Source organism: Chaetodon trifascialis, chromosome 5 (assembly GCF_039877785.1).
Source record: "Chaetodon trifascialis isolate fChaTrf1 chromosome 5, fChaTrf1.hap1, whole genome shotgun sequence".
NCBI classification, from domain to species: domain Eukaryota; kingdom Metazoa; phylum Chordata; class Actinopteri; order Chaetodontiformes; family Chaetodontidae; genus Chaetodon; species Chaetodon trifascialis.
Window position 1 is genome coordinate 25,340,554 of NC_092060.1, and position 17,815 is coordinate 25,358,368.

The 17,815-nt window shown below is 43.0% G+C and overlaps 1 protein-coding gene across 1 annotated transcript in view; it reads right to left on the reverse strand.

The window, feature by feature from the left end:
- The window catches only part of LOC139330867 (teneurin-3), a 140,841-nt gene extending 133,513 nt beyond the window's left edge, over nt 1–7,328 (reverse strand). The window contains exon 1 of the mRNA XM_070962008.1: nt 6,570–7,328. The gene's annotated coding sequence lies outside the window, so the exon portion shown is untranslated. The remainder of the gene's footprint in view (nt 1–6,569) is intronic.
- Between the last annotated feature and the right edge of the window lie 10,487 nt (nt 7,329–17,815).

Below are 17,815 nucleotides of genomic sequence, written 5' to 3' on the forward strand. Positions count from 1 at the left end.
CTTGGTGATGGATGAGCTTACCATACTCAGTGAGACTCTCAGGAAAGATGATGAAATGCTGCTCCATCCTAAGTCTCTTGTCTCAGCGTATGATGCAGAATATTCACAAGTGGAGTAAAGTGATGCAAATCTCCGATACAGCCACTTCAGATTTTTCCACGGACATGGGGCTTGAAGCTTCATCCCTCATAGTTCCAGCACATTTAGAAGACAAACAAAGCTACTGTGACTATGAAAAACAAATTATCTAAAAAGCTGAGCTGAACTCAGTGTTTTGTTTTGTTTTGTTTTTTTTACTTTCATATCATAGCGGTCAGCATCTAATCCTAACCATTTTATTGTTTGCCTTTTTGTCTGTGTGAATTAAATAATAAAAAACGGCATCTGCCAGCACCAGGATACAACATAATAAGCTGAGCGGGGATGTTTACAAATCCCCCCCAAATAACCCTTCACCAGTGACAGTATGAGTTATATATTCATTGAATCTTTAGTGGAAAAACCACAAGCACAGCTAAATTCATTTTTTAAAATGTAATTGCTAGGTGTGGACAATTGGGATATAAAAAAGCAGGGTTTTATAATGTTTCTTCTGCAGTATCTTCCTCTATCTCAAATGGTAATAGCAGGTTATTCAGTGCATTCATACATACTGGCTCCAGCGTTTATCCGTATCCAAGGCTACTAGCATTGAACCCAGCTCTTATCAAAATAGGCGCTCCCTTCCATATCACACAGGCAATTACACCAGACGGTCTTAATTCAATGGGCCACAGTTTTCTATTTTCTCAAATTGGTATCACGGCAGTGTTATTTCACACGGGGGATCTGAGGAAGTAATGATGTTCATGTACATTCGCTTAATTGAGAATCTTGCAAGACGGTGTCAACAATTGTTATCTAATGCTTACTCATAATGAATTGACTCCATGGTGTGCACAAATAAACTCCACAGTCCTGTGGCCGTTTACAGACAACTCCACGACCGACCCATTGTTACGGAAATAAATTAAATTGCGGTGATGCTGCTGCTGCATTGTAATGAAGCTACAGAGCAATCACACCTTGGAGGGTGATTGAAAGAATGACATTCACGTCATATTTTTCCACAACATAGTTAGTAAACAAAACAAATGCTGAAAAAACAAAGGAATTATTGCAGATATCATATTTACTTAGATCAGCAGCGGCGCCTCTCTAATTACAATTTGTCAATCAAATATCAGCCTTGCTTGACGATCTAATGTGGACATATGGAGACGTTACTGTAGCGCCACTGTAGCCCATCAACAGAGACACTCAGACAGTGGCTACTACTCCTTACTCAAACTACACTTGAAATGCTGGGAGCGTGCAAAACCTGGCTAACAGATAAAAATTCAAAAGCAGAGAGATATGCTAAAGTGCTGACACCGGGTGTCATTCAAATGCAGCGCACATGATTGTACAACAAACTAACCCTCCCTGTTTTAGCATGTGCAGGGGGGGTGGAATATACACAGCAATCATATAATAGCGGCAGACAACTGACGAGTATGAGGGAAAGCTTCAGTACTGCAATGGGAATGCAACACTCGGGTGCTGCTGTGCCTGCTGGAAAATAACAAATCTGACCAAACAGAGATTCTGACCTGCTGTTGCGGTTGTTGTTATCTACATAACTGCTACAAAAGGAATCAAAACACTCACTTCAATCAAGAAATTAGCAGAAATACATATTGCGTGCATGTCAGGGATGCAATTTTTGCACTTTACAGAGAATAATATATTGAGTGTGTTTTCTCTTTAGGCATATGGCGCCACATAAAAAAAACACTACACATAAAGAAACTGGAGGGTTTTATTCTCTAGTTGTCAGCGTTTTAAGGAGTATGTAGGTCATGATGGCACACTATCAGAATACTGAGAGAGAGCAAGCCTTATTAAAGAAACATCAATCTAAAAATTCACCAACATCGCGCTGGTTTCTCTACTTCCAGGGGTGAAACTTGGAGAGTGTGCTCTGTAGCGATTGGCTGAGACCAGCTTCTGAATGCACACCGCTCTCCGCTGGAAGTCAAAGATTGCTGACCTGTATACCATTACAGTGACTCTGAGGTGCCAGTTTTGCACTCTTCAATGGTCTGATATTCAATATTTTCTTCTTCTTCACCCTGCTGATAATAAAAAGACAGGAAGTGTTGCTGCCTGGCTTCCCGCATGAGCCGGCGCCTCTGCCTTGTCCCCACCATCGCTCTTCGTCACCCGCCAGACCTGCAGCTTTCAGCATCACAGAGGTCGCGTCAACAGAATTATTGAGGCCGTCAAGCAGCTCTACATACAAGCATAGCTGACGCCCAACTTCCCACTAAGCTGTCCGGGGGCCACAAAAGACCAGACCAGAGGCTTTTGGCAGGTTGAGCTATTCTGAGAAACCTCCTCCAGGGTTAATATGGCTTTGTGCAATTAGAGCACAACAGCAAAAGGAATCCAGCCTGAAAATTTGGGCAAATTAATGCACCATGAGGGGCATAAAAAAATGTTCTAACATGTAAAAAATACGGCGATTTCACATGGATGCTTTAATGCGAGCTGAACAATACATAATCATGACTTATGAGGCAAAGGTGTTGGTGCAGCAGTAGTCAGCGAGAGGAGGTGTTCGTAATGTCCTTTAAATATGTAACGTTTCCCGACCAGTCTTCGAATATAATGTCTGTATTTCACAAGCGCTGAACCTAGGAACCGCACCGGTATTCACCCAGGGCAATTTTCACAAGCAGAGAGCACAATGCATTTCTATTTTGTTCTCCCTATGACAGAACTAAGCACATTTCGGTTTGGCTCTCCCCGCCAGGCTCAGCCTGGCGCACACAGGGAGAGTTGTACTGTTACAAAGTCAGGCCCACTCCTCAATCTTGCCACTTGGTCTTGACCCAGAAAGTCCACCAGAGCATGCTGAGCCATAAATGTTAATCTGTAGGTTACAACAGTGTGAAGCGGTGCTGCTCCCAGAGCTGGACCAGCAGGACAGCGTCCTGTAGCTAATGGCAGGTGGCTTTCATCTCAGCCTGCTTCGGCAAGAGAGCAGCAATAAATGTTTGAAACAAAACCAAGAGATGCCACGCTTTGAATCTTCGCCTTTCCCGATTTAAGCGACACAGCTGAAGAAAGGCTTAAACATCATCAAAAACAATTACCTGCTTGTCCGTTTTGTCCGTGAATACCTACGCACGGCGCATCGCTTCCAATGCATCTGCGCGTAGGTGAACACCGAGATGAAGGGATCAGTTGATGTTATGTACAGCAGACCAAGTCATGCAGTGAGTCTACAATAGCTATGAGGTGGCTACAGCTGCTGCACCCTTGAGAAAGCGCCGCTCTCCTCCCCAATCAAAATGCAATGGCAGGTATCACATTATACTGAGCAGATATGGGAGATGGAAAACACTATGTAAATCCATCTTTAGGCTAATATAAAATTCTATTAATATTCTTAGCTGTTGCTCAAGCTCGTTGAGACATCCATAGTTTAATTGAATAGGAAGTTTCTAAATTAAGGAAAACAATCTGTGATTTCAACACACACATTGTGACTTCAGAGCCAGCATAAGCATAAGACATACAGTCCTGAAACTGCTCGCATCCATACCGTGTTTTTTTCTCCCGTGCAGCATACAATGTAGTTAAGGACCACAGTGGTAATGCATCAAGTGCTGTCACGAAATATCCCTACTCCAAGCACATTTCAAGAGCATGCAATCCCCTCCCCCCAAATCCTAGGGTGACTTTCAGCAATAATTTGGCAACTTGCAGGAAAAACATTTTTTTTTGTCAGGGTAAACTTTGCCTCAAGTCTCACATCGCTGTGCCAAACCCAAATAATCCCTTGACTTAAGGTCATTACAAGTAAATATGATGGAGGTTTTGCCATCCGGAGGCCCGGTTTCTTTAAATTTCTAATGTACTCCGAGATCCATCTTGGCATGCTTTACTTTCACGCCAACTATTTATCATGATGTCTGGCTATGCTCATGGGAGGAAAAGGCAAATGTACTGAGAGAGAAAACAGGTGAAAGAGAGTGCAGCAGACAATAGCCACGCAGGCTGCGTGTTAATAGTAACAGATTAGAGGGCAGCAATTATGTAAAGTAAATATGACATGGAACCGATCCGTGGAGCCCAGGGAACTGTGGGCAGTTTGTCAGGCTGCATTAACCTTCACATGTTTGCTCTGACGTGTTGGAACAGGAGAGTCGGCGATGCTGTTTGCCATATCAAATGTTATAATTCATAAGGTCATCTTCTGAGCCACTATCTGCATCAACAAGTAATGAGAGCTCTTACAGGCGTGGGTCTGTGCATCGACTCTCCCTCAATATCTCTCAGATCTTAGAGGAGTAATTTTTACAGAGGGAGAGAAGTCATCTTGATTGCCCCTTAATAATCTATAAAACTGTTTAGGGCCAGTATTCAAGCCGGCATTATCCCTAAAGGAGGCAGTTCTCATCACACAGAATATTAAATTCTCCACAGGAATAATGAAAGGGGAAATTACTTAAGGACATGAACATGGAGTGGCAGTGTTGTGTACACAGTTCTTCTAATATTTCTGAATTAATTAGATGATTTCAAGCTCCAAGCGTAGTAAAAACCACCTCGAGAATTTCCTGCTCTCGGCTGAAACAGAAATTGTTGTCACCCGCTTTGATTAGAGGGATTAAAGGGCAATAAAGCTTGAAGCTGAGGCTAAAGCCTCAATAAGGGGTCACGGCAGCAAGCTTACGTATCTCAGCGCTGCTTGTGCAATCGCCTGCTACATTATGTGCACAATGCAAACCTGACAGTGGTTTATTGCTTTTCACTGCAGAGTGCTGCAAAATGTGTTGATGGCTTAATGTTCACGAGAGCACTGTTCTCACTCCAGGTGTGCTCCTGAACAGTGTAAACACCAAACACTTCATCTATCAGGACTGGTACATACATTCTTAGCATAGACTGATGTTTGATTCGAGAAAGTGAGTTTAAATTAACATCACTGCCATGGAAAAAAAGATAATACAAGCTGTTCTCATGTTCTGCTGCTCTACTACAAAACCACATCAATATCACCCAATAAGTGTCACTGTAATGCCTTTACAGGCTGGCACAAGGAAGACAGACTGTTTCTACGGTGGTTTGGAGCCGTTTTTTTGTTCTTATGTGGCCCAAGACACAGCCAAAGGCTTGTGGGGGGGTGCATAAGTCACTGCTGAGGCCTGAAGTGCTGAAGATCTGTGTTACTTGACTATTCCAGCCCTTGTCAGAGGAGGAATATGAAACAGAAAATGGCCTCAACTGCTGCAGTTCCTCAACAGCACTCTGGACAATAGCCATAAATCAATTTAGCTGGACAGATATACTTGTCCTTCTGGGCTATCGTGTGGACTCAGATGCGCGTGTTTGCAGATTGCCTACACGCTGATCCATGCCACAGTGAAATCAGCTCAGCGTTTCTCTCCGGCTCATGCCAAGCGCCGACAAGTCACCGTGTTACAAAGCTGAGACGCAATAAAAGGAGAAACTGAACCCAGCTGACGTCTAAACCATTCTGTTTAATTAGGAGCACTTTCTGGAGAAGTGCGACTAAAACACAAAACCAAACCACAGATGAAACACTGCGCATCCATCTAACGGGCGTCTGGCAGCCATCCCTCTCTCCTAACAGAAAATACAACAAAAAGTTGCACCATGTCCGACCCACGAGGCACTGATTCCCAGTGCCAAACAAAACCTTCCTGGGGGCCTCTTTCAAATTCAAACGGTCCGATGAAATTTCTCCACCTCCTCCACCTCAGGCCAAAAACCACAGATTTGGTACAGTTTAGCAAGAGTGTGTGCAAGCTCATCGACACTTGAATTATTAGTGGATTGAGCGGGTTATCTCTGCAGGTGATTTACACCCCAGCGAGGCTTTCAGGCTTTTATAAAGCATTTTATGTGCAGATAAATTCACTTACTGGAGCAAAGCCATCCCACAGTGGCAGCTCTTGGTCAGATGTCTTGAGGACACTGAGGTGAGAGGTGATGGAGACTGGGAGGAAGATTATGTTCTTATTGTCAGCACTGAGGAATAAAATGACTTGAACATAACCTTCAGAAAGCAGCAGCACAACCTATTAATTTTCCACCCATGAGCTAATTTCAGAAGCACAAAATTAGGTGACTTTTACAAATTGCATCTTTCTGAATGCTGAACTTGAGGTTATCATGTTATTTCCCCAAATTGGACCTGTTCAGACACGCTTACATCCCGCTCAACACTTAAACTCATTACAGCAGTAATTTTTTTAAAAATCCACAGGGCATGGATCAAAAAGTATGATCTAATTCGTTTAATCAAGATAGTGATGGGGAAAAGGGGGCTGGCAGCCCGGCAGGTTTCGGCTCCACGTCTTGTCAGGGGACTCGGGATATTGCAACAGAACGTACAGACCAAATTAGACTCCATTATTGAACAAGGACCACCGATTCTGCACCTTGATTTCAATCACGCGGGTGGCTGCCACATAAAGCCGAGGAAGAGGGTGAAATACTACCAGCACACTGACCTGCACGGAGCTTCAGCGAGCCTGTCCGAGCCAGAGGCGCATAAACTTCCAGCGGTGCGCTTTAGTCCAAACTTGCAGGCGGCAGTGTGCAGAGTGCGTCGCGGTGTCTTTCTCACAATAGCCGCGTGTGCAATGTGGCACAGTTGATGTTCTTCACAGACAAACCTCTTTCGAATCTCCCCCAGAAAAGCTCTCGGCCGTCGACACCGACCGCGCACGCCTCGGAGCAAGCGGACCTGGGAGAGGACGCTGTGCCGCGTCGCGTCGTCAGGAGCTGAGAGCTTCAGGCGCCAGCTCCGTGCGAAACGTGTCTGTGCTCGGAAAGCTTCCCAGTCCTCCCAGTGGCTCAGCGCAGCCAGTACTTCCAACAATGCAGTTGTCCCCCGCGCAGGAGGTACTACAAATGTTCCCCGCCGGCCAGCAGCCGTGCAGGATGCGCGCCTTGTTTCGCTTAAAGAAAACTCACTCGGTCAGGATGCGGAGGCTCACAGCCGCTCAGCTGCTCTTTTGTCCGATATGCACTTGTCAGCTGATAAACTGCGCATCCCGTCGCCTTGCTCAGCGTCGCATCTGCTCTGCCTATCAGCACCGGTGTTGTGGTGGAGGCCGTAAATAAAAAAAAGGAGGGTCAACTGTGACCTCCAGCTGGCGAGCAACATGCAGCTGCACGTGTGAGCCGAATTAGTTCCATTATTGGAAGAAGAGTGTTTACCTTAAAGGACCCCACGTTAACTCTGACTACAGCAGTTTGATCCCACCTGCCAAAGGACTCAGTAAGTCAGTCAGAGGCTGGAAAATATCCCCACAAATGAAATCAGACACAGCATAGGTGGCTTTGCTGAGCTTCAGCCCACCTGCCTGCGTCCCCTCAGCCTACCTCTCCTCTTTTGTATTGAGGAGCAGCTCGTTAAGCTTACCTATGGCCGCACGCGCTGCCACATAATTGGCCAACACTCAAAATCTCAAATTTCTCACCTCCAGTCTGACAAAGGGAAGGCAAATGGCAGGCTGATGTAAATAAACGTGTTATTTCGCACAGAAGACCAGCAGCAAAGGGTTATTCAAGCTGTTAATTAAACTGTTAGGCAAACATGGAGGCCCGAACGACTCGCTGTTCCAATGCAAATGCAAATGTTGCAGTCGAACAAGGCTTGATTCATATTGTTTTGCTCCAGCCACCATCTGCAGTGGAATTGATCAACTGCAGCAGAGATGTGCAATAAACACACACAGTTTGAGTTCTATCATTAAGAAATGTTATTCTAATGAATGGCATTTCAAGATCTTTCACACTGACATGGACCAGTCTGCTTTTGAGTGCTTTGACAGGCCTCTCGCCGCTGATTTCATAGACAGAATTGAAGTTCTTTAGAATTTTGCAAGTGTGAAAACTTCATCTTGATGAGCTCCGGTTACAGAGATAAGTGCGCCTGCCTTCGGGCCATTTTCCGTCCCGGTCTTAAACCAAAACCACATTTACTTTGAATTAGCTTTGTGATTGAAGAAAACATGTGAGACACTATCTCATAGGCTTCAAATGATAGCATTTAGAGGATAGACCGCAGAAAGCAGAGTTTCATTAATTACAAAAGCAACAGCCCACTAATCCCACTAGAAAGGCATTTTGAGGCAAAGTCGTTTTGGTTCTGAGGGAAAGAGAAGATAGAAAGACTAACAATACCAGTGGTAGATCACAGACCTTCGAGCTATGGTCTGCAGGCCCCATGGCTCAATAGGGGGCCAACTACTGCAGCTCTGACTGGGCAATTTTTTTTTAAAATCCCCTTCCTGAATTTACCCCACGTCCGACCACATGCAGTGATGAAGTTATCACTGAGGACAGCTTTTCTCCAAGCAAAATCAGCCCTGGCCTTCGATGCTTGATTCTTCTATTATACCCGGAGCACATCAAAAACTCGCCTCCATCAAATGGCATTATCTGCATGAAAGGCAACTGCCCAACAATCCATCTCCAACTCTGCCATTCAATCTTCAGTCAAGGGCATGCAAAAAAAGAAGGGAGAGAAAGAAAGGACATAAAAAGGGAGAGGAATTTTCTGTAAGAGCTGCTGAAGCCAATGCCCCTCCTGCTTCCATCCCTTTTCCTCTACTTCAAGTCTAAATACTTTTTTCCCTCTTCTGTAATATTCTTGGGGGCTTTTCAGAGACTGTACGTGGAAGTTAGTTACTAAGCAACATATTCACACATTTTATCCGCATAAAGGTTCTTTCAAGTTCGGTACACCAGAGGGTTAATGATAGATTAACAGTCCTTCACTTCCTTGAACCAAAGAAAATAGATCATTCTGTCTCACAAAAAAAAATGCTCTCTTACTACAGCACATCTTTAGGTTCCATCTTTGATACAGAGCTCCTTTTCGTGAGACCTTCAGCGAGGCTTTCGTTTCTCCCAGTTACACTTGCCATGCGAGTCCATGCAGTCAACTGTGCCCTCTATTGGAGGCCAGTCACTTTCAACAGCCAGATTCAAAGGTGTAATGGGTATTCACACAGTAGCTGGGTTTTGCATGATGAAAAGAGCCCCGGAAGAATTGGAAACTAGAGCTTGAATATGAGGTAGATGTGAGGTTTCAACATAAAAATAAGCCTCATATCAAACAAATGGCCCACAGACATGTTATAGATTGATGATAGACTTTCTACACAGAATACAGTCGTATCAGCACGAACACGCAGTGCTTGATTCATGCATCCTGTAGCGCGGAGCCTTTTTTTAGACTCGTAGATTAAAGTCAGGAGTAGTCACTAAAATTAAACGCAGGAACATACAGTATTTGCTGCATTTGCTTCCCGGTTTGCGGGAAGCGTGCCTGAATACACAAAACATGAACCAGAAACTTCACCATTAAAGCCCAAGAGCATAGCATACATTAAAGAATAAAAGGCTGTATCTCTCCTCAGCTCCGTATGTTTTACACATGTTCAGTATCAGCAGAGAAAACAGATGGGCCACACCACAGGGACAGAGAGACCTGTGGACATTAGAAAAAAGCAACATTGACAAATTATGCATACACTGCCTTACTCGTCCTGTGCATGCAGGAATTTGTCCCCAAGGGGTCAGACAGCGAGTCTGATGTGTTCAAAATTGTGTCTTGTCTTGTGTGATGTATGTTAGAAAGCAAAAGTAACAATAGATGTGCACTCTGTATATGTGCAGTGCATTATATGCGCACTGCAAAGGCTATTGCCTTTTGTTAGTCTAGTATTGTGTTAGGCAAACTAAACGGACATGTATAAAGGGATTGGACAGTACTTCCCTTTTCATGTGGAAATGAATCCCTTCCAAGGGGACAAAACAGCTTTCACCCTTAGTTACACACCGAGGATTTTAGGGAAGCACCTTTTTCCTTCACTTGTGGGGGAAAGGAAAAAGGAAATAAAGCAAACATTTATTGCACCAAAAAAAAACGTTTATTTAAGCCAATATCAGCAATTTCTAAAAGTCCGAATATTTCAGTACAAAAACGAAACACTGGCTTTTGCAAATGAGTCTCAGATTTATTCAGAGGACCGAAATCTTTCACAGTCGCCTCCAGTAAAGGAGGACGGAGATGGATGCCGCTCTGCCAGGCTGTCAAATCTCAGAGGACACTTTGAAACTAGGTGGGAGGGCCTTGGTTTCCTTCTGAGGCCATTCTCTGAACATTTATATTTGTTGTAGTGGGTCGCCATGGCACCACCAAGTCTAAAGAGGGAACTAGAATACCTGAGAAAGGGGACGGCGGGAAAACAATTTTCAGGCGGATGACAGGCGATTAGAAAGATACCTGCTTTATTTTCAGAATTTTAAACTTCCTAATATTCTCAAATAACAAACTCTGTTTATACTTGATCACAATCACAACCTTTGGGTCGCAAAAAATGGTAGAATTCCTCAAGGAAGGAAAAGAAACATGCCCACAGTTTATTTTCTGAGTTTGGTGATAAAAGAAACCCACAACTCTTCCTGGCCGGGACTGACTTTTTCGACATGTGGCTAAAAAATGTCTTATAGTAAAATGAACTAGCTTTTGAAATATCAAACAGGCTCAGTGTCGTTCTAAATTTTTCAGATGGATGGACAGCCTCAAAGGGAAGAGACATGTGGTCAATCAAAGCTAGTGGTGGGAGACCTGGTGAACTACATGCAGTTAATTTGAAAAGATTAACTGGGAAGCAAAGAGGGCAGAGATAAAACACACTTTTTCTGAGCACGAGGAGTCTGACAGTCGGTGGCAGAGCGTACAGGAGCTGTTTTATTTACTTTTTCAGGAAGTTACTGGGAAGCACAGTAATATATAACTTTGTGTGTGTAGAAAGGGCACGTTCGTCTGCAGCAGGCAGCACGCCGCTTCATAACCGGAGCAGGCGTTTTAGATGGCCACCTGAGTGACACTGGAAGTTATGAGTTAATAAAACCTAATCTAACTCTGTTTTATAATTTCCAAAACATGTGATCAGACAATGGAAAAAAATCCATTTGTATCTACAGTATCGTCCTCTATATGTTAGCTTGGCTAAATGCAGCTCATTTCCTTCTACAGCAGTAGTTTATTGATGGAAAAAAAGGCAAAGATTTGATTAGTTTTTCTGCTTAATTGTCCTAACTGCACATTATATTACTGTGAAATGTTGCTGTAGAGCGGCTCACTGCTTTGTACAGTGAGGCTTTAAATTATTTGTGTATAGCTCCAGCAGCTATACAGCAACACCGACACAAAAGGCAGAATCATGCCGCAACTGCTAGCAAGCACAATGGAAAAGCATGAAATGAAAACGCCGCTTGGATCAAGAAAGGGCTTTATACAACGACAGTAAACAACTGGAGCTAATCAAGGAAAAGAAAAGAGATCAGTAACTTCTGCCAAACTTCCCACAAGTCACAAGTTCACCGGTTTGAGTTGGATAAAGTTGGTGGTCATCCAGTTTGAGGACTGAAGTGTTTACCTGGTCACAAACACTCATCCCTTCCTGTCAGTTTGAAAACAACACAGACGTTTTTAAGTGGAGTGTGAGACACTGAACAGCTGCTGTTGTCTGTCAGGGAAGTTATTGCTATTCTAGGCATCTTACTATAATCGCCGCCGTTGTGTTAATGAAGTTTGACTTTCTGTAGGTGGCCTGGCTCTATCACTGCCTGCGCCAAACATCTCATTATTTTTCTATTTATTTGAAAGAAACGTCCGTTTCCTGTGGCAAAATAAAGTCGCAAAAATGCAGATGTGAGTGTCAAACCCTGACGAACAGCTGACCTTAAAGCTTAAATAACATCATATCATCTGAATGATGGGGATCATACGTGTTCACAGCAGAACTGGACAGATACACGAGCACACGTTTGCTTATTGTACTGTATTGTCCTGATTGGTCAATGGTCACAATTTAAAAAAAAAAAAAAAGGGAAAAAGAAATAAGGAATCTTTAGTAGCATTGTTTGTTTATTTTATGTGTTGTTATCAGACGTTTGGAAAAATGCTGAATGTCAGCATCACCAAATGGGAGCAAAAAGAAAAAAGAGAAAGAGAGATATTAAGTAATTGGCTCTCTGACATCTAAAACCACAGCTGCAGATAGTCTCATAAACGCTGGACACTGACGGATACAACAGACCGGTCTGACAAACCTGATGGACAGCAGATTAAACCCTCACTGTCACAGTAACAGCAAACCTTTCCAGTGACTGGTCACCTGACCTGTCAGAATTACTCTGAATGTAAAACCAGTTTTCCTCTACATGAGACTGCAGCACGCCGGCACCAAACCTAACACTGCATGTGCGCTTCGGTGTATTTCTGTCTGCCTGTTGCTGCGCTGCAGGTGAGATCCTTCATGTGGGCTCAGTTTATCTCCTCTCCTCCATTGTTGAATTGTACCAAAGGCTGCATCCAGCCCATCATAGCTCAGAGTCCAGCTCAATGTCAAGAATAAAGATCAATACCAGGGTCCTATTCAGTGCTGAAATGGGCAGTGAGGTGTGCACATGTCTGTTTGATTACACTGTTTTTATTACGTCTCATTATAATGAAAAACTACATTTCCTACAGCTATTACTTTTTGTTTGTTTGTTTCGTTTTGCCAAAAATCAACAAGCATATTTTCATGTATTTTACCACCAAAATCATATGACTTTTCCTGAAGCATAAAAACTGTTGAGTTAATTGTAAACCAGGAGGTTTATATGAAAATTAAAACCAGTAGTACCATTGCAGACTTGTGGTCCCACCGCTGGCGGTTTGTATCAAACACATTTTTGTCTTGTTGTTTTTTACATTTGTATGTTTCTTCAGAGAGAAATTGGACTGGGCAGATGTAATCTTGCTTTTATCCAAGATCATTTATTGGTGCTTTGAATCACAAACTACAATTTTCTGACTGGTAACCAATTCATTCATTAATGTGGGAAAACACGTTAAAACGTGTGGTTGCTTAACTGCAATATAATATTAAAAAGGAAGTGCGCTGTATTTTTATTTTGTATTGCACAATGATATTAAAGAACACTAAAACACTTGGGGCCACCTGTTTTCTTCTTCTGTTCTTCTGTCAAACCAACCGCTTCCTAACGGATATGAAATTGGTTTATGGATGGGATCACGCCATCCTGGTGTGCCAACATCCTGTTTATATCAGGGGCCAGGGGCCCAACAGACTCTGAATATAACAGATAACCGTCTGGCCAAATGAAATTGAGGCAAAGTTGCATCTTTGATAACTCAGCAACAGAAGTTTACCACTTAATCCAATATTGCCTTTTGATTTGTTTAAGTGCTTTTGCTTCTCCAGCGAGACTCTGCCCCCCTTCAACCGATTCAGGGCATCGTAGACCCCTGATTTCACCAGGAAATATCTCACATTATCGAAGCAACATCCTCTCAAAAGAATCACACGTAGCTACACCTCTGTATCACACTCAGAGAAGTGCAGAAATTCATCTGTGAAAATGGTGGATAACAAGGCCTTTTGGTACCAGAGGCTGTTTTTAATTGGCTTCCAGTTTAAAAACACACTCCCCCAGAAAAATAAAAAAAAAATAAACACCTCTGGTTCGTTTTCCATCTGGGAATAAACAACTTCCCTTTGTTAGGTTTGTGGTGGTAATGATAAATAGGATGAAAACTCAGAATTCAGTCGTGTGTTTGCAGCAGATTTGATTCACTGTATCAAACCTGAACAAAAGCTTCTGATTATCACAGAGTCCCAATCTGTCCCCTCGTGTAAGGGACTGTGTCACAGTAATATTTCAAAGTAATATAACGCTTCTGAATTGGCACTGAGAGGCAAAAATGCACGCAGAATTTTTGGTGGTTTCTCCAGTTTAAACAGTGATAGATCACTGAAATAATGATGTTTGTATCAGCACATTTTTCACAACAGAAGTGGAATTGACAATTGCCAAATTGATCGCAAACATAAGAGAATGATGCATCCTGTTTATTGAATATTGCACCCATTCTTTATTCTTGAACCAATAATTTTTTTTGACACATTTTACTCAAGTTCTGCTTTCTGTCAAGATGCAGAACCCAACCAATTATTTTCATGCAGGCCTTTTCTTGAGTTTCAGATAGAGACACGCCTATGAGAGATTAACCTGCAACTATTCAACCTGGTATCACACCAAAGCTTGTTACAGACCCGCCGGTCCAGGGTGTCAGCTTTTTGCCTCGCCTCGGCGTGGAAATAAAACACTTTTCATTCTGGGGTGAAGTTAGCAATAATCAGGTGATGTTTGGTGAGGTTTGGGAAAAGATCATGGTTTGGGTTGAAATAAAGATGTTACTTACAAAGGCTCAGTTACATGCATAAGTATGTACGTACGTGACACATGTGATGTTAAGAACATTAATTGAAGTTAAGTATGTTACCTACAAACCCCGCTCTCCTGTGCGAACGTCCCCATTTGGATTTGGTCGTTCTTTTTCCTACGTTCATCCTTCGCTCCCGTCATTATCGCCCCCTGCTGGTACTGCACTGCATGTATTCTCACTCCTGGGTGAAGTCAAACATGACACCAACACGCTATCCTCTAGTCACGCAGGCATGTCAAACCTATTCCACAAAGGGCCGTGTGGCTGCAGGTTTTTCCTCCAACCAATCAAGAGCACGCAGTCTGACCAATCAGCTGTCTGAAGACTGAGATCAGCTGATGAAATGAGTCAAGTCTGGTGTGCTGCTGCTTGGTTGGAAAGAAAACCTTCAGCCACTCGGCCCTTTGTGGAATAGGTTTGACATATGTGCTATAGTGGATCGGCGGGTCCATTGTACACCTTGGCATGATACTGGGTTGAATACTGTAGAACTGATCTCCCGCCAGCACTGCTCTGCTGGAATTTGTCTCTGTCTCTGTGAGCCAGAGATGAGGTTGGTTTTTGAAAGAGATGTCTGCTCTGCACTATGCATTTCCACACCCAGCAAATCCCTCAGTACCGGTTTGAATTAATCAGCACATGCTATCATACACAATACAAAACCCTTGAATAGTTTGTACTGCAGGAGAGAAATGAAGGTGGGATTTAGCCTGCACAGATTCAAGTTTAAACAGACACTAGAACACCTTGTAATAACATCCTGCTTTACCAAAACAGCGGCTGCACTGCCAAATTCCTTGTGCTGTACTAAAAGTAAAAGTGATTCTGATCTAATGTTAGCTAAGTACATCGTTATGCTCTCCCTTGTTGGTTGGTGCACTTAGTGCAATAAGCAATAACATTCACTCCGAGAGGACTTGGTTAAACGTAGGCAACTTTTGTGTGCTAAAAGTGCCAGGGTAAGAAAACTGCACTGCGTTTATCAAAGGCTGAATGAACGCAACTGTACTCCAACACAGGGCTAATGAAGAGATATGTCCTCCATTATGGGGCCATATTCCTGCTGCAGCGATTAGAAAACTCTCCAGAGGGGCTCCATCACAGGCTTTCATTGAGTCTGGACCTTTGCAAATCTTCATATCCTGCACAATTTTCATAAATTGAAGTCTAATGAGCGCAGTTGACATAACTATGATTTATTGTCTCACAGGGTTACCAATTTCACCACTGCACTGCAAAATTATGAATGTCAAGGGTTTAATCATATTCATATATATTCTCAACAAGGGGAATATGATGTGTCACGTGAGTAAAAGGGCCTAAATGTCTCTCTCCTTTTATTGTAGGTGTGTTATGATAATACTTGCAAACATGCAGAGTGCTAACAAGCTCCCTGAGGTGGCCTGATATTGTTGACGGTGAGCACAGAGCAATATCTTTCCAGGGATCTCTTTGGGACACACTTCAGTGCACTGTGGCGCGCTGCTATATTACGATTGCTCTATCTTGAAAAACATAATTACCATAACGATACTGTTAATGTTATGTGTGTAATTTGTAGTTTAGTATTGACATTGTAATTTGGTGATTGGTTTTGAATATTTCAGCAAATTGAAGAGTTTATACTATCAACTGCTAAACAGGGAGATGTAAAAAGCAGTGGGCTGCTTCAATGCCATGATTTTTATCTCTTTGCAAATTATTTTTTGACATCATTACGCTTCCTGCGTGGGTTATTAGAGCTGTTTTAATTCAGGATTGACAGAGGTGAGATGTGAGAGTGGTTATAAAATTGAGCTCCGCTCTAAAAGTTCAAATCAACACGCACCCCGTCATCGATAGTCTTACATCTTCCTCTCCGTCCCGACCACTCTGCGACTGTGACTGGTCAATTTTTCAATTAGCTTCCCCCTTCACCTCATGAACTATCAAGGGGGTCCGCTGCTGGGGTCTGGATTGCGATGGATGGCGTACAACAGACCTACAGTGCTCGGCCATTGTGAGAGCAAAGCAAGCATTGATAACAGCTCGTAGAACTATTGACATTATAACATTTCAGTCTGCTGGGCCACAGTGGCACTGAGCTGCAATAAATTGAGACGAATGATCGGTCGATGACAATTTCCATAATCGTTATACCTTCCGTAATTCATCAAGGTAATGATACCCGCGTCCCTAATGTCACATTTATTCCATTTTGTGCACAGTGGCAGGCACAGAGCGCGCCCCCCCCCCGACCCACTCCCCTCGCAAAAGGATTGATTACACACCAACTGCTTTTTGCTCCTGCTTGTGAGTGGAAGAGCAATGTGTTATTTGACCAAAAATAACAATGAAGAGGATGGGAAATGCAATCTAATTCCACTCATTCAACTTCCTCTCTCTCCCCCCGTGACAGACGAACAGGAGGCCATTACAGTTCAGCGCTGGCACCGTTTGCAAACCAGAGGGAAGACTCTGGAACACATCGAGATTCATCATTACCACATCTCCCGTCTCCTCCGCTCATTAATGGCGTAGTTTCTCTTTGACAATTATTCGTCATTATTGGCAGACGATAGTTGTGTGAATGAGCGCTGTGATTCCATTACAGACGCAGTCATTCGAGATCCATTTCCTGGCCCCTGTGTGCTGCATCGCGCCGCAGACGTGCGTCAGCACACCTTGACCAAAATAACAACTCCAGCCACAGAGGCGGCACCCGAGGTCTGAGACAATTCAAAACTCCACTGTATCAACTCTTTTCCGCTTTGACGCTCTTGCATGTGAAAATAGTGCACGCAGTATCATAACATCATTGGTCAACGTCCTGTTTAAACTGAGCGTGCTTGCAGCAGCGTGCTGTCAGTCTGTGCTAACAGTGAGGGAGTGCTCTCATTCGAAAGGTTTTCCAAGACAGTAAGAGCAGGAGCGTCAATAATAAAGTCGACACCACTGATGTTTAGCTTTTATTAAGCCTGCCCTGCGTCCACTACAGTGAAATCATCAAGGTAAAAATCACTGAATGGCAATGTGGCAGAATAATCTGGTTACATTCATACTCACATTATGAGAAACCTAATTGACATGCCTGACTTAATCTGGAGATTAATTGAGCTGCTGGGAGACATCTTACTCATTATTGTTTTGCTTTTTTTCTTTGCTTCTGCATGACCTGTGCAGAAGTATGGAAGGATTCTGTGTTTTCAGAGCAACAGGTCGACTCCCAACAGCATTAACAAAGAGCTGGACGAGCAATAATTCAGCATTATCGCGTGAAATAATATTGTGCTAATATGATATATTATGTTATCATTTTATAAAATGACATCATTTAAATAAATGATTCCAAGCCAACTGTGATTAAAAACAAACAAACTGATTAAAAAAGTTTTTTGTTTTGCACGGGAAAAGTTCTTCTGATTAATTGTACAACAGTGGAAAAATATCAGTTTG